The following is a 23,860-nucleotide window of genomic DNA, read 5'->3' on the forward strand; positions in this document are numbered from 1 at the left end:
CATGTTATAACCTTCTTTTTTCGGCTATATCTTGTTCTTTTTTCTGTAAAAAATCTATTCACGGGTTGTCTGCTTAATCTCAGGTAATAAAATACATAGGTAAATGATTAAATTTTTAAAAACGAATTTGAAGCGAATATGTTATTTTATGAAAATTCGTGATATCTGAACCGTTTTTTTGAGGTTAGATCCACGTTCAGCGGGGTCTTTACCATAAATAAACATTTGAATATAGAATATTTTTTTTTAAATATTTCCTAGCACTTTTTCGTGAATTTTTTCTATTTTTTGTTTTTTTTTTTTTTTGAGGTTAGGAAATTCTTGTGATGTGATAGCTCAATTCTGACAGCTGATTCGTGATCGGGAGGCAAAAATACTACGGATAACATATGTCACATGAAAAGTACAGACAACTTTTTTTGTGTGTGGCAATGTTATGATTAGTATTTTTCATAAAAGAGAATTATTTTATCTCTATTCTAAAAATATAGCATTTTTGAAACATCAATACAAAAAATAATTATAGGAATTTTTAAATTCGACTAATTTAAAATTGAGGATATTCTCACGAATACATGAGTTTTGTTAAAAACAGGTTATTTTCTTATAGCTGTTTTACATTGACAATTTATTCATCAATAAATTGATGAAATTCTTCATCAATTAATTCACGAATTTATTGGTACACAGTGTAGCTTTACACTGCTACAGACTTTGTCAAGTTTTTAGACGTATGAATCAGTTCTACCAAGGAATCAAAGCAGCAAATAAATTTCAAAAATGTCACCTTTCCATTCATAATTATAGTGATACAACAGCGGTACCGTTCTGACACATATTATATAAATATTAGTTTTTGTAAATAACAAATCAGTAAAAACAATGCAAAACTAGCACTACGCTACACAATTATTTACATATTCCAATAACATAACCTCATTACTGATCTGAGGCTGGAAATCTGTTGGGTTGGTACTTCCGAACTTCATTATGCTCTAATTCGTCAAGAACTTGATGAATAAATTCATGAAGTTATTTGACAGCTGATTTGGTGCATTACACTTGTCCAATTTCTTGATGAAGCGACTTCATCAATTAATTGATCAATAAATTGTCAATGTAAGACAGCTTTTAGTTATTAAGGTTAGTTTCAGATAAATGTACCCGGAAAATTATTTTAATAAGTTCTTCAATTTTCGTTTTTATTTCAAGTTTACATTTTTCCAATTTTTTTATGGTTATATTCTTTTTCCAAACAAAGGCTTATTTTTCAATTTTATCGTACTAATTTTCAACCGTTTCTAAAAGAAGATGCCCCAATATGAATGAATATATAAAAAGGAATCATTTTTACCTACATAATTAGATACAAGAATATTTGTTGCACAGAAATTTCAGAACACCCCATATTATGCCGTGCAGATAAAACTTACCTTCTCGAGAGGACGTAAGTGGGCGAATAGGTGGTCCTGAAGGTTAAAGTGCAGAAAAAGCGGAAATTAATTAGGGCATTTTTATGCGTTGCCATCAAAATATTGACAACCACAGTGCACATGTGAATGAGACAGCTTTTAAGTAAAAATATGTAGTACAATCTATTTTTATCTCACCTTATCTGCACGTATACGTTGTTAACATAAAAAACATCCTACCGAGATAGAAACCAGATAGCCCGTTCCAGATATGCACGCTTTTTGAAAAATTAGCATCACTCATGTGAAGAGGTAGTTGTGATGGCTACAACATATAAACAAAGATATGAGAAGTGGGTGACAGACTTGCTCTGAGAACGGTATCCATCCGTATTTCTAAATACACGATGAAGGGTTCCACATTGTAAACTGTTACTGACTTATTATAAACAGATTATACGGCGCTAATTTATTACTGTCTTTATTGTTTCCCGTCTCATTAGGTTGGAAATTAAGTTTTTTGAAGTTCTATTAACAGCCTCAATTTTTCAGACATAAATTTGCCAAGACGGATAGTTCGAAAATAAACAAATTTGCCTTGGTTTATATTACTTTTTGTCATCTAAAATCTAAATGTGCGTTCCTGAGAATCCGATCTATTTTTGAACTTCAAATTTTTATGGATTCCTCCAAAGTTACAGGCACAATGCTCCACGGTGAAGATAAAGGACGTTTTATTTTTCACCAGACGCATATCCAGAAAAATTCTCGTAAAATTGACGGCACTCGATAAACTAGTATCGGCAAATATTCCAATCAGAATTCTTCACACCTTCTGTCACAATTTCAGTATAAATGAAAAAGTGTAATTAAACGAAAAGGCTAATTCCACTATTTTTTAATATGATGAACGCTGAAGTTATAAAGAAATATTGCCTTTATTATGTACTCAAAATAGAGATATTTGATGATAAGTAAAGCTTTGGACTGTTTCTCACATGAAATTTTAATAAAAAAATTATATTTTTAGGGTTTGCCAAAAGTCAATATATCTCTACTATCTTCATATTTAACCAACAGAGTATACAGAGTGCTGAAATACCTGTCGAGAAGAAAGTCTTCTATTCGGGTATGCTGCCGCATACAGACGTCTCGCTTCTGCCATTTCCGTGTTTGAATATGACCCCATTTTATGAGTTGCAATAATGTTGTATACTTAAATTTTCCACTCACCGCTTTTACTAATTAAACACTGCAAAGCTCAATTGACAGTTTATCAAGAACTTAAATTGTTAAGCGTTGTGGCAACGTCAGTCTTTTATTTGCTATGGTAAACAGATTTTTGTAATTTTTGGCCTAATAACTTAAAGAGCAGAGTAATTTTCAAACTCAATTTACTCGAAAACCATTGGAAATATCGATTTGGACAAAGATAATATTTTTTACGTAAAATTGTTAAGATTTTATAAATCTGCAGAGAAAATTGTAAACAAAGTGAAAAAAAAAATTACGGGCCGAAAACCCCCTTCACCAACCTAAATGGGACGCATATGATTTGCATCTCGAAAAACGGAGTAGTCCATGTTATTTAACGGAAAAAGTTATGTAAGACCCATACATTTTTTTCTATTTATTTGCGACCGTTTTGTCAATAACAGAAAAAAAACAGTTTTGTTTGAGCCCTTTTAAGGGCATATAACTTCCTAAGGGTGCGTTTTAGGGCACATGTTAATAGGAACTTTTTGGCTTATTTTAATGAATTATAAACGCAGCAGAAGTTTGGAACCCTATTTTAGAAACACCCTGTATATACCTATTGTTTACAATAATATAAAGTCAGATGTCGGAAGTAAGATATGGTATTTCGCAGAGTTCGATCTTGGATCCCTCGCATTTATTAATTTATTAATGGTCTATCTAACAACTTTGACACTACACTTTTCGCGCACTTTTCGGTAATAAAATGACTGTTAACATGACTGAAACGATGATCTGCCGCTTTCTTAACTTGAATGACAAATGTAGTCTCCAATATATCAAATTTCCTGGCGTTTTAAAGCTACTTGTATCTTCTTCGAAGTTTGGTAAACAAAGTTTCTTTACCGACTTTAAAAATCGATTATCACTGCCCGTATACAGGGTGTGCCATTTAACACTCCCGCTGCCAATATCTTCGAAATGAAGAAATTTATTTTAGTTCCGGAAATTGGAGTTGTTAGGTCTCTTGAATAGCTTCAAATTGCAGTTAGTTCAAATCTCGTGGCGATATAAAAATATTTTTTATTCCTGGAACGTGGAAAAGCGGTCCATCTGAAAGATCGTTAAATTTTGAGTAATATTTGTAATATAAAGTTTTTCCCAATGTTTTCGAGACAACTTCAATATGCAATGTATGATGTAACAGGAAAATCTATTACTTTATTAAATCAAAATATTATTTTAAAATATTGTTATAATGGCTTTATTCACACCACATACTAACTAACAAACAATAAATTATAAAAAAAAACAAATTTAAATAACATGTCATATTTTTGAACTGTGATTACATATTTTTTTATTTCACCAAAAAGTATATTATGTCAAAACGAAAAAAATTATCACCGGCAGAACTATGATTTTTCTAAATAAAATTTTTCTTTGAAAAAAAGTGTTGCAGACCGGAAAAAATGAATATCTCGGAAACTTCTTGATTTTTTTATCTAAAAAATTTTGCGGTTATTTAAAACAGAAAAGTATAATTTCACCAAGTTTCGTCAAAATAAAATTATTTTTGCGGAAATGAGAAATAAAAAACGAAAAATAAGAAAAAAAACTGTATTTCGCATTTTTCTCGGAAATTTTGAGGTTATCTTAAAAAGTGGCCTCTACAAAAGTTTTAGATTTTTGCATGATCTACAACTTTGAATACTTTTTTGTTTGGCGTCAACTTTCGCCAGAAATCACAATGATACAGTTTTTTACAACTTTTCAACCCCCAAATGAACCCTCCGCCACCACTGCTCACGCATTTATTTTTTTTAAGTTTATTATAAGCTCTTTTATCATTTCCACTTATAAAAGTCCAAGTAATAATTTTTTTTTCTCCAAGTGTTTGGTTGGACTAATAATAGATTGGTCTATTCTGTTACATCATACATTACATATCGAAGTCTCGAAAACAAGTAATTATTGGAAAAAATTTTAGATTACAAAAAATTACTCAAAATTTAACAATCTTTCAGATGGATCGCATTTCCACGTTCCAGGAATCAAAAAAATTGTTTGTATCGCCACGCCATCTATACAGATAGATTTAAACTAACAATTATAACTTCAATTTGAAGCTATTCGAGGGACCTAACGACTCCAGTTTCCGGAACTAAAATAAATTTCTTCATTTCGAAGATATTGGCAGCGGGAGTGTTTAATGACACACCCTGTATATATGTTTGAAGTTATTATAATATGGAGACATGCACCTTCTAGTACACATGAATTTGCTCTCCATCGAAATGCTGTATGTATTAAGTCTGGACTAGAATACAGAGACAAGAAACGCAGAAAATGCTTTCTTGATGTAAATATTCTGACTGTTCCCACTATTTTCAAAATTTACTGCCTTCCTTAAATTAGAAACAATTTGTACAATTTTTGCAATAGAATGCAATTCCGATATTATAATTCTAGAAAGAAAAATGACCTTTAGACTAGATTTTTTGGACTCCTGAAAAGCAACTGATTGTGACATTTTTTTTAAACATCAACATCTCGTATCCCAAAAATCAATAGCCTTAGTTCATTAAATCTTTCACGTCTAAACTCACAGAACAACCTTCAAGTTCCAAAATATTCAAACGAAAACTGTGTATTATTTTTTAAATATCTTGTCATAGGGAAACGTTAAAATTGACCGTAATTTCTTTGAACTTATAGAAAAAGTAAAAAATTCGTTATTTATTCATTTTTCGTGTACTGTATACGGGGAAAACGAGAAAACTATAATAAACAAGTAGGTAGTAAAAATATAATTTCAAGAAATGATTATTCTTTTCTAGATGCAGCTGTTTCAGGAGGCTTCGACTGTATTTTAGATTCATTAATTTAATTTCAAAGAGCATGAGTTGAATTTCAGATTAGATACATCAGTGGCGGCTCGTCGTATGAACCAAATGAGTCCGGGCCTCACTGTAAAATTTGTCTCTCACTAATAATACCCATTAACCTAAATAAAAATTTCTTTATTGATTTAGTCGCTTGACCTTGAAAGTTTTTAAAAAAGCTTTGCCTGTGGTGGTTTTTTTTTTCACTTAGTGAAACAGAAAGAAAAAAAAACAGAAAGTATTCTAGAAAGCGACAGTCGTATTTTAGAATATAAGTCCAGAAATATTATTTGTGTTTTAATTAAGTCATTTGCATCTCAAAGTACAGAGTGTAGCACTTTAAGGGCCCCATATTCTTTAAATAGTGTTTTCCGCAAAGACAAATAATATCAAACATTTAATAACTGAATAATCTAAAGCTTATCAAATAATAGGAATGTTATGTCATGCCACCTGAGTATTTTCAAAGACGCCGCAGTAAAACGAATAAACAGGTGCAAAAAACGATCAAACCATCAAGGTTTTAGGTACTGAAATCTACGAAAATACTAACTTTTTTATATATAATTCCACATGTAAATATTCTTATAACATTTACTTGCTTAGTCCTACATATAAAATTGTTTACTTTTATTTATAAGTACGTGAAAATAATTCTTAAAATGTGGGGTTAGAATAACAGCAAACGCATGTTTTACAAACGTTTTTTTTTTACTTATTATTTTATTTGATTAAATTTAAATGGTAACAATGAATAAACAAAACATCAAGGATTTTATTTATGTGCTTACTTTTGTTCTACACAATTTACCTTCAAAGATTTCAGTACCTAAAAACGCCAGAAATTTCACTATTTCTTGGCCAGGAATATGGCCACCCGTATCAAAAATAGAGGAGTGTTTTCCTCATCCAAATTTAAGAATGTTTTCCGATATAAATATCTGCTCTTAAAGTTTTCGTTTTTGAGGTACAAGGTGTTAAAGTGAAAAATTAAATTCTTATTTCAAATGCAAGTTTTATTTCCAATAAAAATAAGCTGATTATTTGTTTTCGCATAGCTCTTATGGCTTTGTTACAAATTAGCAATTTGTAAATTTGAGACATTTAAATAAATTTAGAATACATGGGTAAATACAATTACCTGTCAAAAGGGGTGTGTTGGTTTCGTACAATAGACTGTTTACAATGCAACGATAAAGTTAGAAGCCGCACTATGTTTACTGTCCGGCCACTTGTCCTGGTTAACGAATTGGGCCAACGTTCAATCGCACGTCTTGATGACTCCGCCAGATTCCCATCGTGAATTTTCAAATTTCGGGTGCTCTTGGAATGGCTTTTCATTTCAACTACTTCTCACTATTAGATTGTGCGATCGGAGATTGCTGAGCGATTTCTATAAATTATGGGCCAATTTCCCGGAAAATTAAAAACATCAGCAATTTTCGTGACAATGCGCGATTGTCTTCGATGGTCGCTCTCTGAATAGCCTCGTTCTCTGTGGGTGTCATCTACTTAGGTTTGTGGTGTGTTTAGGCTTCGCGGACAGCTTCGAAAGATCGGTGAAAATCTCGATTCTCGCCCGACACTCTAGATGACAAGCTCGAATATGTACCGCTTTGCCTGACTGATTTTGGAGTTTATTTCGGGCTCTATGGCAACTTGCTGTGGATTGGAAACATGGGTGAAATTTGAATGCTCTTTCCTGGATATTGTGGAAATGGTCACCATTTTCAGTAACACGTGTTCATTCTCAAAAAATTGAATCGCGTTCAAATTTTCGTCATTCAGAGTACCTATTAGAAACAGTAGTTTTTCATCTAATTCATTTAATTTGCTCTTTGTCTGTAGGTAACAATTTATAGATAAGTTGAGTGCAATTATGTGAGTGATTTATTTGACTGTATTAAGTGTTGCTGAAAATTGTGATCATTTCCAATAAGTTTCCTGATACTTTATAACTTTTTAGCGTTAAGTAAAAACACTTGGTATAGATTGGTTTTGCGAAAGTGCCTTATTGTACAGCTCCCTACCAACGAATCCTGTGATGCGTTGGTTCTTGTACCGAACACTCTGTATGTGCGATTCAGTTCAAACCAGAATAAAAATAAACAATTTCCGAAAAAAAAAGAAAGAAATAAGTGGTTGACCTTAAATCGAATTCGGAACTAAATTAGAACTCATAGAAGCCAGACCAACAGTATATATCTTTATAGTCACTATTCATGAAACTTAAATAAACGTTTAGTGATAGATGCGATTTAAAGATGACTTTATTGGTACATGAACTATTAAATTAGGCACAGGAAGCTGTGAAGCCTATAACTTGAACCTTGTTTACAAGTCTAATGTTTTATTATATCAGATCCTAAAGTTAAGGTGTCGAAGACTATTCTAAAAATACGACAATTTTATCGTTCATCCAACGCTGTTTACATTAATTTGCGAAAGAGTTGCCGTTCGGGAGGCTATTAACAGCATGGCAGCTACGAAATATTTGCTCTCCGTTATTCTATAAACGGGTTTATTAGTAATTATTTGACGAACAAATAAATGAATTACATTTTAATAACATAACACAGGGTGTTTCTCAAGTTAACGACAACACTTCATTTTTTATACAGGGTGTATATAAATAAGCGCGAAAAAATTTAATTGTTGAAAAATGAGGTGGGTCTTTCATATAAAAAATCTCATTCTCATTTAATTGTCCCCTTTGAAGATACAACGCTTAAAGAAGGTGCCAGAAAAGTAGTTTTTAGTTTTTCTCTGAAATACCAAAAAGCGACAGAAATGAAATTAAGTAGACGTTTTCTGCTATCGAGAGGGCACTCAGTAAACAATTAGTTGATTTTCCCCTATGATTGTAAGGGGTAGAAAAAGCCACGCCTAAGACTTGTTTCATACGTAACTTTTCTTCTTATTGCGACCTTACCATTTAAAAATCCATTTCAGATAGCCTGATTCATTAAAGGTCCCAAGTGCGATCCCTGAGGTACTCCTGAGGGTATCATAGTGAAATTTGACGTGAATCCTTTAACTTCAACACACTGTGATCTGTCGGTCAAATGAGACTCCATCCAGTTTAGCAAGGTGCCACCCACACCGACCTTCATAAGCCTATTTAACAATATTCCATGATCAATTTTGTCGAAAGCCTTACTAAAGTCGATGTAGACCGCATCAACCTGAACCCGATTGTCCAAATGGTCTAATATAAATTTAGAAAATACCATGAGGTTAGTTTCAACAGATTTATTTTTAAAAAATCCATGTTGCTCAGCCATAATTTGAGTTTTAACCAGTGAATAAACGTGATCATAGAAAGTTTGCTTATAGGTCTATAATTATTTATAAAAGTTAAGTTGCCATTACAAAATGTCAGCGTAATAGCCGCCTACTAGATAAATTACACTTCGATCAAATTTCTGCCCTATTGTATGTAATTAATTTTTTGCTCAGAAATCATTAATTTTACGAAAAAATTACGAGACCGTTTTTATTTAGAATGAATCTGGCCATCTGAAATGATTTTTTAAATGGTAGTATATTAATAAGAAAAAAGTTACAGGGTGATTCACTATATTTTGACCCCCCTTTAACTTTTTTGTTTTAAGAGTTATAAAAAAATGTTAAATATAAAAGTTGCACGAGTTTTTATGAATTTTTCGAAAATGATAGTAGAAAAACAAATGACGTCCAAACAAAATGTTAACTTTGTTAAGTTATATGGAACACCCTGTATATTTTTACATATTTGGATAGAACCTTCCCTGTAAAGCATAGCCATATAGGGTAGGGTTTGTTGGGTCCATCGCTAACAATAAGCGAGATACTATTAAAAAACGAAAAGAAGGTTTTTTATTAAGAAAATAAGACATCTTGCAATTGTTAAACCTTTTTCAGGCATTTCTGCCTTTTTCCAGTTACGTAAGGATTTACAGATTTAGTTATAATATATTTTGACAGATCGGACATTGATATGGTCCAAAATGCGTATAGGTATTGTAACTAAATCTCACTAATTAGGCCGTGAGAGGCCTAATTACTCATGGACAATGTTATGTGGTAGGCTGTGGCAGTGACAGGTAATGTCATGACAAGATTGTTATTGATCGAATTATTATTTAATTAAAATGGGTTACACAGAAGTAGAAAATTGAAATATTATAGGAATTAAAATAGAGCAAAGTTCTTCTCCATACTCTATTTTAATTTTTAACAAGACAACAAAACTGAAGGTAGCATTTGTTTTAGCTTTTCCTGTGCGAGTATATTTAGGTCGTCCAAAGCTGAAGTCAAAATAATGCAATTGTGCTTTTTTGTCATTAAGATAACCTTAACCTATTGTGTATGTAGCGACAGAGTATAAAAGTTTCCATTACTTTCCATTAGAAAACGTATTTATATGACGGCATCAATTTTATTATTTAAGATTGTATAAGAACACAGGGGAATGATATTTTCTTCTATTTTCGAGATTTAAAACATTAAAATTTGTAAGAAGGTGGCTGATAAACATCTCATTGAAACACAAAAATTTCAAAAAGCTCTTCTGGATACCTTCAACATCATTTACGTGCACAATAATATACGTCGGGTTACGAATAAGAGATTAAATGAAACCTAGTTTTATAGCCAATAGCAACTAGTTCTTTCAGATCTTGCAGTTTGTGACACTTTTGTGTACTCTGGTTGTTAAGTAGATAATTAGATAGTAGAGGATTTTGCTCTCTACTAAAGCTCATTTGTTATATTTACTAATATTAAATGGAAGTTAATTTATTTCACACCGGGATAATAAAGATGTAAAATCGTTTTCAAGCTTAATTACATCACCTCACCGCACATCATAATTTAGAGTAATAGATATCCAAAATCAGTGGTCCTAACACAGAGCCTTGAGGCACCCCAGAAGAAGCAATAATTTGATGGAAGTACCTAATACCACGATAATATACATATTTATATAGCTATCATCAAGGTAAGATTTTTAAAAGTTTATTGTAGGAGACGTGTAACCAAAAGTACTTAATTTTTTTAAGAGTATGTTATGGTTAAGGCTATCAAACGCTTAGAAAAGTCTGTGTATATAACGTCAACCTGTCCGCCAAAATCCAGGTGGAAAGAATAATAAATTAGTTACAGTTGAACGTCCTGAAATAAAACCGTGATGATTTAAACTTGAATGTAGTTCGAGGGTTTCAAAAATTTTATCAAAGTTATATTACAAATGGCCTATAATACAAATATCATGAACAGGGCAAATCTTTTACTTTGTTTAGATAAGGGATCACCGATTTTATATCTTTTTCGGGGAATGGTATATCTTCCTATACAAACCTCGCCTAAATTTATATAGCTTGTACACCGACATACAATGCGCTAGGCAGATTAAAAACTTATCAAAAGTAGTCACAATTTCTTAAGCATTACCTCAAAGTGGCATACTTCAAGGTATTAAGAACGGTTATTCGTGTTAATAAAGAACCAGAACTTTTTAGTATCTGAATAGATGTTTTTTCCATGTGAAAATGTACCTTTTGTCCAATCCACAATATATCGTATTAATTTAGCTCGTAGATACTTAATATGTGCGTACCCTTGTATACAGTCAATTTGTTTATATTCTTGTATAGTTCATTTTAACTTTAAATCAGTTCCCAAACAATTTTGCTCTGTTAACAAAAGTCAGATTGTCCCGATTTTATCGTTCAACCAATCGCTCGCTGCCAGAAATAGTCAAACATGTCCATTAATTGAAAGCGAAGTAATTTTCTATACAGGGTGTACTTCATACAAAAAAAGATAGATGAGGGCAAAGTAATATCAGTTCTTCATATAATTTTTTTTCATACGGGCCTTCGTTAACAAGTTACGGGCCCTCAAAGACGCCTACAGCTTGTTTTTGATGCTGTAAGTGAAACTTCATTATCCCCAGAACGCCAGGGACGGACTATGACCAATGGTTAATAACCCACAATTTTTACATATATGACGATCGGAAACTGCCTGTTTCAAAAATAAGTTCCCTGAAGAATTAGCCAACGATAAAACCCTCTTGGTTCAACTCGGTAAAATTAACTGTTTAGGAAATATTTGTGGTTTTATGTAACAGTGCACATCGAATGGCGCCTCCACCATTATTTGTTTTTAATTTTTAATTGCACTTAATTACTATGTTGGAAGCATACATATTTTTAAAATACGAGCCAAGTAAATCTTACTGTCTGCTAATGAAATTTTCATTAAGACAATTTGAAAAACACACTTTACACATAACACAAAATAAAAAAAAACAAAACAAGAATAAGTTCCACCTCCACGCACATCCTAAGGCTACGAATGTTATTTGTTTGTACACGAAAAAGGGTAATAATTTAATAGGTCCATACGTTTTTGAGGAACGTCTGAGTAGTCATCGGTATTAGGAGTTTTTACAAAATAATTTGCAGCTAATAGACGATGTTCGATTAGACACCCCACCCGAAGAAACGTTTGTTCATGCACGATGAGGCTCATCCCCATTTCAATATTGATGTACGAAATTATTTATCCATTATGTTTAGTAATAAATGGATGGGAGGAGGAGGCCCAATTTAATGGCCACCACGTTCTCCAGACTTTAACCCAATGGACTTTCCGTCGGGAAGTTTACTGTACGCAACCCCAGTACAGACAAGGAATGAATTGCTACAAAGAATTAATTTCCTTTGTGATAATACTAGACATTCCCCAGAAATGCTTTTTCGTGTACAAACAAATAACATTCGTAGACTTAGGAAGTGTGTAGAGCTGGAAAGTGCCTATATTGAAAATGTATTTTGAATGTTTTTCTTTTATATTATTATTTTTAACTTACTTTAACTTATTCTTGTTTTGTTTTTCTATTTTGTGTTATGTGTAACGTGTATTTGTCAAATTTTGTTAGTGAAAATTAAATTAGCAGACAGTAAGATTTCCCAGGCTCTTATTTTAAAAATATGTACGGTTCTAACATAGTAATTATGTCCAATTAAAAATTAAAACAGAAAATGGTGGAGGCGACGCTCGATGTGCACTGTGATATAAAATCACAAATATTTCCTAAACTGTTAATTTTACCGAATCGTTGGCAAATTATTCAGGGAACTTATTTTTGATACAGGCAGATTGCGATTGTCATCTATGCAAAAATTCTGGGTTGTTAACCATTGGGCATAGTCCGTCCCTGGCGTTCTGGGCATAATGAAGTTTCACTTACAGCATGAAAAACAAGCTGCATGCATGTGTTATCGATCACCAAATTTGCATCATGCTGAAGTTAATGGTTTTGAGACTATAAATAAAAATAACTTTTTAATTTTCACCTTTAAGGGCCAGTAACTTGTTAACGAAGGTCCGTATGAAAAAAATTTATATGAAGAACTGATATTATTTTGACCTCATCTATCTGTACTCGACTTTTTTGTGACAAGTACCGGGACACCCTGTATATCTATTGTTCATTGGCTTTGAAACGTAACAATAAATCGTAGCGACTTAAATAGTTACGATTTATTCTATTGACGCCGTACAAACCTCGCTTTTCTTTTTATCTACACATCAGATAAATCTGCATAGTTAACAGAAGACCATTTCATTTTGAGGAAGAAGAACAATATCCTGAAACGATTTTATAAAATGATTATTAAACGTACTGGTTGATTTTAATTTGATCCTTATAGCTTTTATATTCTACTTTCAATTAACATAAAAAAACCTTTACCTATAGCAATAAGTAAGGAATCGTTCGCTGTTTTTAACAGCAGTCAATACTATAGCTGCGTTTTTGCATAGCAACGATTGTATTTTTAAACGTATTAAATTCAACTAGTTTTCATGCTGTTACTTTTATTCCAACAAATAGAAGTTAAAATCCGTTTTTATTACCTAGTAATCCTAGGAAAAAATTCCCCTTGTCGAATGGTTAATGCCGTAGTATGCATAAAGCCTAATTTTAACATTGTCAAAATTTATAATGTAAATGTACCTATTTTACGTACTTTAGAAAAAATGAGTAAATCTCAATCTTATTGGATCTTTATTACAAAATGATAAATTTCTAAAATATGACCACCATTATATGAAAGATACATGTTTATAAGTTTACAGACAGAATAATGAAAAACGATTTTGATTCGCATTAATAATAGTAGTGTGTCTATTAAACCTTGAGTATCACTCAACTTTGAAACTAAAATAGCATTCTCTTGGTTTTCGCAATTATTTTTTTAGCCAGCCAAATATATTAAATACATTTTTCTAAATCTGAGATATAAATACTTTTTTATAATGAAATGTAGTACAAATGATTGCACGTATATCAGAAAAAGGAAAAACAATTTCTTTTTCTGTTATCGACTTTACGATTTAAAAAAAAACAACGTGCAATAGAACTAAATATTTTACTAAACCTATAATCAGACGTTGCAACAATTATGTGAAGAATAGTAAAACTTCATTTCCTACATAAATCACTGTTTTTGCGCTGTTAAAATTATTCGTAGAAATATGATTTAATTTTCATCTAGAAACCAACATGAAATAAAATAAATGGCAAGTCAAACTACAGTTTCGGTTTATTTTTTTATGGTAGCTGCGATTTTTATGATTCATGCATGTGAGCATTTATTACCACAAGCCGCACATTAAATTATATTACCAAAAATCAAGTAGACATTTTATTTGTTGATATTTGTTTGCCGCAATGCTCATTAAATTTGAACGATTTTTAAGTATTTTTAAAAGGTCTACCCAGCGGTGTGCTATACCTTCATGTACAAATTTTCACATTTAAAATGTCATTTTTTTCAGTCTTAGTTTGGAAAAGCAGACTCTGTTATAGACTTTACAGGGATAACAGGGCATTGGATATTCGCGTATTGCTATAAATAGTCAATAGAATCAAATCTAGGTATATGACATAAAATTGTGTTTCAAACTGTTACTCCGGAAAATACAAGACAGCCAAAATTCCAATATACCAATGCCGGTATTCTAAAGTAATATACTAAGCTAACCTATCGTGGGTTTAGGTAAATTCTTTTATAAAAGCATTTTGTTTTGGTAATTAAATGTCTTTTCGTTAGCGTCGTGTTCAGGGTGTCCCAGAAAAGGATTAACAACGCTTGATCACAGGTTCCTTGGATGAAAATAAGACTATTTAGCCTAACTTGCCTCTATACAAAAGTGCACGCCTACTGAGATATAGCCTATAAATATAGAACCGATAACCTAGTTTTTTTCAAATAATTTGAAAACTGTTTTCTTAGAAACTTCAAATTTGGTACACATATTTTTTTTTATATAAGAGTAATGTAAATAAAGAATTTGGTGAGAATACTTATACAGGATCTTCTCTTTCTAGTGCCTGTGCGCCACTGGCTATCCCGTAACTTTTTTGTGTGCACGCCAGTGACGACAGAATTTATATTTTTAAAAACAAGCACTATTGTAGAAGATTTTGTGCCTCTTACAAAATTTTGATATCGTTTATGGGTTTCGAGTAAAATTGGCATTTTTTACACATTAAATAATATAAAATCAGTTTAAGATAATTAGATCAGTCTAGTACGAAGTGCCACATAACAAACAAAATAACAATAATTAAAAGATTCATTGTCAAGCTTCTCTACTATGGCTGCAATTTATACTTTTGCTGAACAAGCTGATATGTTACTACTTTTGGGTTATTGTGAACGAAATTGTTGTGCTAGTCATCGAACATACACTGAAAGATTTCCTGTTCGAAGAATTCAAAATCACAAAACATTTGCTAATGTGGAGAGACGCCTTCGGGAAACAGGACGTTTTTTACCTGTAACATTAAATCGTGGGCAACGTATGCCTAGAACTATTCAGCTGGAGGAACAAATTTTGGAAAGGATCGAAGAATTTCCGCAAGTAAGTACAAGGCGTTTAGCGGCAGAGGTTGGCTTTCAAAAAGTTTCGTTAATAGAGTATTAAAAGACCAGGTATTACACCCATTCCACCTTCAATCAGTTCAAGAACCTACCAATGGATCCTCCGTCACGTCTTGCGATTCCAACATGAATTTAAGATTAATGTTTGGGCTGGCATTATTGGTAGTATTTTAATTGGTCCTGCCACATTGAACGCAGAAAATTATTTAGAATTTCTGCAAACGAGGTTACCCTATCTGTCTGAAGAGTTAGCGATAACACTACGAATTAATACGATTTTCATGCATGATGGGGCCCTCCCCATTTTGCCTTATCGATCAGGCAATACTTAGATGAGCACTATCATAACAGGTGCACAGGATATAATGTCCCTTTAAAATGGCCACCTCGATCTCCGGACCTAAACCCATGTAATTATTTCCTTTGGGGAGCGTTGAGGACCACAGTTTATAGCCTTTGAATAAATAGCATTCACTGTAACATAATTTTATTGTGATTACAAATATCAATTTATTTTTTAAATTGTTAATGTTGACTTTCTTATATTAATAGTTGCTATTGTTTATTTAAAATACTAGTGTTGCTTTTTTAATTTATTGGTTGATAATACTAAGCCTGAAAATGTGTAGTTATTTTTTTGTTAATGTGAAGTTTTTTCATTATTATTCCCTGCGTTGAGGCTGCAGTTATAAACTAATTTTTAGTAATCCGAATTTTTGCCTATATTTAATGTACAAAAAATGTCAATTTTACTCAAAATCCATAAACGATATCAAAATTTTGTAAAAGGCAAAAAATCTTCTAAAATAGTGGTTATTTTTAAAAATATAAATTCTGGCGTCGCTGGTGTACACACAAAACAGTTACGGGATAATCAGTGGCGCACAGGCACTAGAAAGAGAACATCCTGTATATGTATTATCACCAAATTCTTTATTTACATTGCCCTTATATAAAAAAATATGTGTACCAAATTTGAGGTTTCTAAGAAAAAAAGTTTATTGGTTCTATGTTTATAGCCTATATCTCAGTAGGCGTGCACTTTTGTATACAGGGTGTAACAAAAAAGGTGGGCTGGCTATACATAGCCATATTTTACTCATCAAGACGATCAAAAAAGTTTATATACACATCTGCTCTAAAATGCTTCGTTTCTGAGTTATGGACACTTTAAGTTTTTAGTTTCCTATAGTTCTGGTACAGTAACAGACCATTATCAAGTAATCCAAGATTATAATTGCGGTTGGTGTCATGGTGACAGCTAAGTATCTGACTCTATTAATACATTTTTTTGTAATTAATTTTACTCACTGAAAATGGAAGATTTATTCCTTTGGAGAAATGTCAAATGTCATACTGCAATAGGGCTGAAGCAAGACGACTTTACGCAGAGCATTTTCCACAACGACGTTTACCCAATGAAAAAACCTTTGAAAGGCTACATAATAGGCTAAGGGAAACAGGATCTTTCAAACCGCGAGCCCGAGATCGCGGTAGACCACGAACTGCAAGAACATTGCGCTTGGAAGAACGTGTGTTGCATCGTGTTGAGGAAGAAGCAGGTGACAGTACTCGAAGAATTGCATTAAAAGAAGGAGTTGATCATACGACCGTGTGGCGGGTTTTAAAGACCAATCAACTTTATCCGTATCACCTACAACGGGTACAAGGACTGAGTGAACTTGACTTCCCAGCACGAGAAGCCTTTTGTGTTTGGCTATTGGAAACTTGTGCCAACGACCCTCTCTTTTTGCCTTCCTTATTATTCACAGATGAAGCTGGCTTCACAAGNGTAAAGCAGACAATTCTACATAAAAATGGCCTCTTAACTTTTTCTTGTACTATTACAATTAACAGAGTTAGGGAGGCTAGAAGTTAAGGGAAGATTTCAGAAATTTAAAAAAAATCATAACAAACAGAAAAATGATTGAATTTTGTAATTTTTTTTTTCAATCTGCTCTAAAATATGTAACTTTTCTTTTCAGAGAAATAGATATATTTTTTAATTTTTAATAAGAAAGTTATAACAAAAAATCAAATTTTTAATCGTTAATTTTAATGATTTAACAAAATTAAATTTCTGAAATCTTCCCTTAACTTCTAGCCTCCCTAACTCTGTTAATTTTAATAGTACAAGAAAAAGCTAAGAGACCATTTTTATGTAGAATTGTCTGCTTTACAACTTTTTTTTCTAGCTCTTACCCTTTTTGAGTTATCTTGAAAAAGCCCTTTGTTTTATCTTTTTCCACCCTTGGCCGGGGGTTGAACAAAAAATTACTCTCACTTATTGTTATAATATACCTTAAACTAACTCATATCAAAAATTCGGCCAAGTTGACAAAATTTCGATTTAAAGGCTTAGTTAATTGGACTAATATAACATCAGAACACATTGTACCATTTTAGTTGTTTTTCTTGAGGGAATCAATACTTGTAACAGAGCCAGCGAATCACCCTGTACATTTACAGACTTTAGGTATCCGAGGTCCATCTCTAATTTTCAAATTTATAATTTAATTTTTTTGTCACATTCTATTCCCACAATCTATTGTTTTATAATTGACGTGGTATTTTCCAATATCGTGCAAATGCCAATTTCGTAATGCAATAAAACACAGCCTTGATAGAATGTAGTTCGTGGCAGGAAAGCATTAGGAAATTTCAAAGACATCAATTAAGGACGTTTAATGATCGCAGCGGTCGGTTTACTAACAAACCACGCATCGGCATCGCGACGCTCACAGACCGCTTTAATCTCTAACTTTAAACAAAATATCTCACTTTGCGGTGGACCACCCAGCCTGTCGCGGCGTAACTCATATGACCCGGGCTTTGAAATAATAAACATTTCCGAGCCCGAAGGTACAGGAACATAAAACGATGACGAGCTCACGTCAGGATCTTTCCGAGTCCCGAAATAGGGCGCGTTAAGACGCCCTTGCTCCCGAATTGGACCGACATATTAAAAAACTTAACTCACATCCGTATGATAGTGTTTGATTCTTATGTATCTACAAATTTTATTTTGTGTTATATATATATATATATATATATATAACACAAAATAAAATTTGTAGATACATAAGAATCAAACACTATCATACGGATGTGAGTTAAGTTTTTTAATATGTCGGTCCAATTCGGGAGCAAGGGCGTCTTAACGCGCCCTATTTCGGGACTCGGAAAGATCCTGACGTGAGCTCGTCATCGTTTTATGTTCCTGTACCTTCGGGCTCGGAAATGTTTATTATTTCAAAGCCCGGGTCATATGAGTTACGCCGCGACAGGCTGGGTGGTCCACCGCAAAGTGAGATATTTTGTTTAAAGTTAGAGATTAAAGCGGTCTGTGAGCGTCGCGATGCCGATGCGTGGTTTGTTAGTAAACCGACCGCTGCGATCATTAAACGTCCTTAATTGATGTCTTTGAAATTTCCTAATGCTTTCCTGCCACGAACTACATTCTATCAAGGCTGTGTTTTATTGCATTACGAAATTGGCATTTGCACGATATTGGAAAATACCACGTCAATTATAAAACAATAGATTGTGGGAATAGAATGTGACAAAAAAATTAAATTATAAATTTGAAAATTAGAGATGGACCTCGGATACCTAAAGTCTGTAAATGTACAGGGTGATTCGCTGGCTCTGTTACAAGTATTGATTCCCTCAAGAAAAACAACTAAAATGGTACAATGTGTTCTGATGTTATATTAGTCCAATTAACTAAGCCTTTAAATCGAAATTTTGTCAACTTGGCCGAATTTTTGATATGAGTTAGTTTAAGGTATATTATAACAATAAGTGAGAGTAATTTTTTGTTCAACCCCCGGCCAAGGGTGGAAAAAGATAAAACAAAGGGCTTTTTCAAGATAACTCAAAAAGGGTAAGAGCTAGAAAAAAAAGTTTTTCATGAAAGTTGTAAAGCAGACAATTCTACATAAAAATGGCCTCTTAACTTTTTCTTGTACTATTACAATTAACAGAGTTAGGGAGGCTAGAAGTTAAGGGAAGATTTCAGAAATTTAAAAAAAATCATAACAAACAGAAAAATGATTGAATTTTGTAATTTTTTTTTTCAATCTGCTCTAAAATATGTAACTTTTCTTTTCAGAGAAATAGATATATTTTTTAATTTTTAATAAGAAAGTTATAACAAAAAATCAAATTTTTAATCGTTAATTTTAATGATTTAACAAAATTAAATTTCTGAAATCTTCCCTTAACTTCTAGCCTCCCTAACTCTGTTAATTTTAATAGTACAAGAAAAAGCTAAGAGACCATTTTTATGTAGAATTGTCTGCTTTACAACTTTCATGAAAAACTTTTTTTTCTAGCTCTTACCCTTTTTGAGTTATCTTGAAAAAGCCCTTTGTTTTATCTTTTTCCACCCTTGGCCGGGGGTTGAACAAAAAATTACTCTCGCTTATTGTTATAATATACCTTAAACTAACTCATATCAAAAATTCAGCCAAGTTGACAAAATTTCGATTTAAAGGCTTAGTTAATTGGACTAATATGTCCTTACGCAACACATATTGTTAATTGTTGCTTAGAATGTGGCTATTCTCGGCACCTATGGAAATCATCTTTTATTAAGCCTGCCTCTTCCTAAAACTGGATTACCGTTGTCTTACAGTGACTTTCGTCTTATCCTTATTCTACAAGGATAACGCAAAACCTATTCTTTTGAAGCTATAACGGCATTTTGCAAGCATTAAAAATAAACTTCCAACATATCATACGCTTCCACATTCGTAAAAGGCATTTTTCTTGTTCACAAGTACTTTTCCAACACAATTAACACTAATTTTGCACGTAGCAAGAGCTGTCACATTTCATTTGTCATAATTTTTCAGTTGTCTACTTTCATAGGGCATAGCCTGCCTCGTTTTGGAAACAATAATCTTTATAAATACTCAGATATTTGGAATGAATAAAAAATCACATTAGTTATAATTATCAAAAAAATTTCAAAATATAGACAAGCTTGGTATAGTTTTACAATTTAAGAGATATGCGTGTATGCAAGTTTTTTTTTTAATTAATAAATCCACAACCCACTCCACATAATTACCTAGTGATGCAATTGGAACAGTAAACACCTTTCCCATACGACATTTAGAATTGCTGTTTTTATTTGTTTACATTGCAAGTACGTAATGGCAAATAGTAGAATACTAAATCGTTTGTAATAAAACCCTTTACGAGGTGTGTAACGAACATATTAAAACTCTAATTTAAAATTTTTCTTGGAAAATGCCAGTTGCTTCTCAGTTAAATGAACATTTTTCAGAATTATATGTAACCGGCATCAAAGTTAGGCGGCTTGTTTACCAGCTACATTTTTATTGTTATTAGAATATAAATGATTTTAGGTGGCTTTGTTTTGAAATCCTTATTTTCTTTCTCAAAATGAAAAGGTAGCAACGTTTCTAGCTGATGTACCTACTGACACAGCGATGTACTTTACTTTTTAGTTTTCTGTTTGTTTGTTTGTGAGGTTTTCAACTGAACCTTTATTTTTTTTCAATATTCACTTAGTTTTTTGGAACACAGTCGAATATGGTACTCTAGTGTTTAGACTAGGGCACTAGAGTTTATCTGTATATGGCTTCTATAGAGTGCCTCTAGGGAAGCGTTAGGAGCTTGAATGAAAGCTTTAAGAACTTGGATTTGTATAGAAGCTTTAGAGCTTGATTTGAATGTTGCTTCCTTGGAGCACTTATGTATGGCTGCTTTAGGAGCTGTGTATGATAGCTTTAGGAGTTGGTATCCCTCAGGATCTTCACCGCAAGGTGGACAAACCCTTGATGGTATGTGCGCTATACAGGATGTTTGCGAATCTCGAAGCTGGAAATACTGGTGACCAAAATAAATCGATTGAGCCAAATATGCCTTATGTAAATGTTGCTGGTTTCAAAGATACAGGGCGTTCAATGTTTGAATTTTATTTTGAAATTCCTCAGTAATTTCCAGAACTGTCAAGAGTATGAACAAAAAAATTGGCACTATTATGTTTTTTGACATAACAAATACCTATGAATTTTCAACTAATTTTGACAGGGCGTTAGTGATGCCCTATTCCTTTGATAAAAAGGGCAAAAACTTTTTTGCCTTTAGAATTACCGACATTGTGTATTTAAATTATAAAAGAACGTCCTTTGTTTCATAAAAAAGTTACTCTTATTCGATTTAGATATCTCCATTGATTATCGAGACATTTGCATATACAAGTTTCAATGCATTTAGTTTTTAAGCAACTTATTAAACTAATGCGACTTGACAACCAACTATAGTGTATGAACCTTTCTTTGTTATTCAATGAACATAAATTTAATACAGGACAAAGTTATTTACAGAAATCATAAAAAAATGGAAATTTAAGAAATATCTACTTAGGACTAAAAATTACTAATTACTATAAAAATTGTTCAAAATGAGCACCGCCTTGCCTAATACACGACGAGCGCTTCTAATTAGTGATGGCTGTACTCTCCAAATCATTTGAATATATTTTTTTATTTCCTGGCTATGGTGGAAAATCCTTTGCCGCAGTTCATCTTCACTTGCCACAGGAGTTGCGTAAACACGTCTTTTTAAATCACCCAATAGTAGAAATCCAAAGGATTAAAATCTGGCGATCTAGGCGGCCAGGACACTGGTCCTGACCGGCCTATCCATCGATGTGGATAAACCATATTTAAGTGTTCCCTAACTCTTAAACTAAAATGAGGTGGAGCACCATCGTGCATAAACCACATATTAATGCGTGTTTGTAAGAGAAGATCCTCTAATAGATTGGGTAGTTGTTCTTAGAGAAACTGTAAATATCTCTGGTAATTTAGTCTAGGTGGTAATTCAACAGGTCCTATTAAATGATGTCCAATTATGCCTGCCCATAAATTGATTTGAAACTGCACTTGATGGCGGGTTTCCCTTATACCATGAGGGTTTTCGTCTGCATAAATGTGTAGATTAAGTAAGTTGATGGGTACTTCCCTACGAAAACCTGCCTCATGGGAAAATAGTATTGAGGTGGTAAAATTATAAGTTTGGTTAACCTCTCCCAAGAGCCATGTGCAAAATTGTATTCTTGCAGGATAGTCATCTATGCTTATACCTTGAACTTTTTGCATATGGTATAGGTACAGAAGTTGTTCTTTAAGAATATTACTTAGTGTGCATTTTGAAATCTGAAACTGTCGCGCTACATTCCTAACACTAACTGTAGGATCTTCAGCGACAGAATCCAAAACACCTTCTTCAACTTCAACTGAACGAATAGTCCTCCGAACTCCACCATATTTGGCATAAAACTACCTTAAATAATATTAAATGTGTTACAATTACAAATTAGAAACCTATCTATTATTCAAAATAAACTAATAGAGATGTCATACCAGTTTCCCGCAACCGTTGATCAACGCGTTGAAATGTTTTTGAATTCGGTAGTTGTCCATTGGGAAATCTCTCAGCGTATAGCCTTTGAGCTCTCAATGCATTACATCGTGCTTCTCCATAAATTAAGTGCATATCACAATATTGTGTAAATGTATACTCCATAACTAGGTATTTTTAAAATATAACAATTGTCAACCCGACACTTTAATTGTATCATAACAACTAATAGAAACCATAGTAACGCTATGTGCAGATATTTTTCACTTGATTAATCCGTTATGATATGACATCTTTTAAGGACGGGATTCTGTACAAAAAATATCGCCCAGCGAGAGTCACGAAACGGGACCCCGGCAAGTGCTGCTCTAGCTATAGCGGCCAACGCTTCAAGGTGTGTTGTTTAAATTTACGCTGGACCGATATTTTAACAGGACTCGCGCCCGATTGTCAGGAACGGCTCCAATTTGTCCAATTTGTGTACATAGTCTTATAAGGAAAGAGAGTAAAGATTTTATTAATCATTAATAGATTATCGAGAACAATAATAATTTTTTTATTAAGTAGGCAATAATTTTTAGTTAATAAGCTTAAACAATCTTAGAATTACCATTCCTTTATTATAAAAACAGATATAATTTTTAAAATTCCATGTAGTTTCTTATTCAAAAGCTTAAAAAACGTATAACAGGAATAGTCAACAGTCTAATGTTAATATTTTCACGTTAACAATCCGATACGTAAATTACCTGCTATTTTCAGTAAAAATTATATAACTTGAATTATTTTTTTACTTTGGTGAGTCGTATTAATTTAAAAAACACTGCCTAATTACTAAAATATATAGAAACTTGCTACTAATTACGTTTGGAGAATAATATGTATAGTAGGGTGGTCCAAAAAAAAAAACGTTTTTTTTCGTGTCTCTTGTGAAAATATGTTAGTTTTTCATGTTTTAAGAGTCCCCTAAAAAAATCAGCTCAAAAATTTTTTTTTAAAGGTCACTCAAGATTTTTAAAAATTT

This window comes from Anoplophora glabripennis, unplaced genomic scaffold, assembly GCF_000390285.2.
Source record: "Anoplophora glabripennis isolate ALB-LARVAE unplaced genomic scaffold, Agla_2.0 scaffold76, whole genome shotgun sequence".
Classification (NCBI taxonomy): Eukaryota; Metazoa; Arthropoda; class Insecta; order Coleoptera; family Cerambycidae; genus Anoplophora; species Anoplophora glabripennis.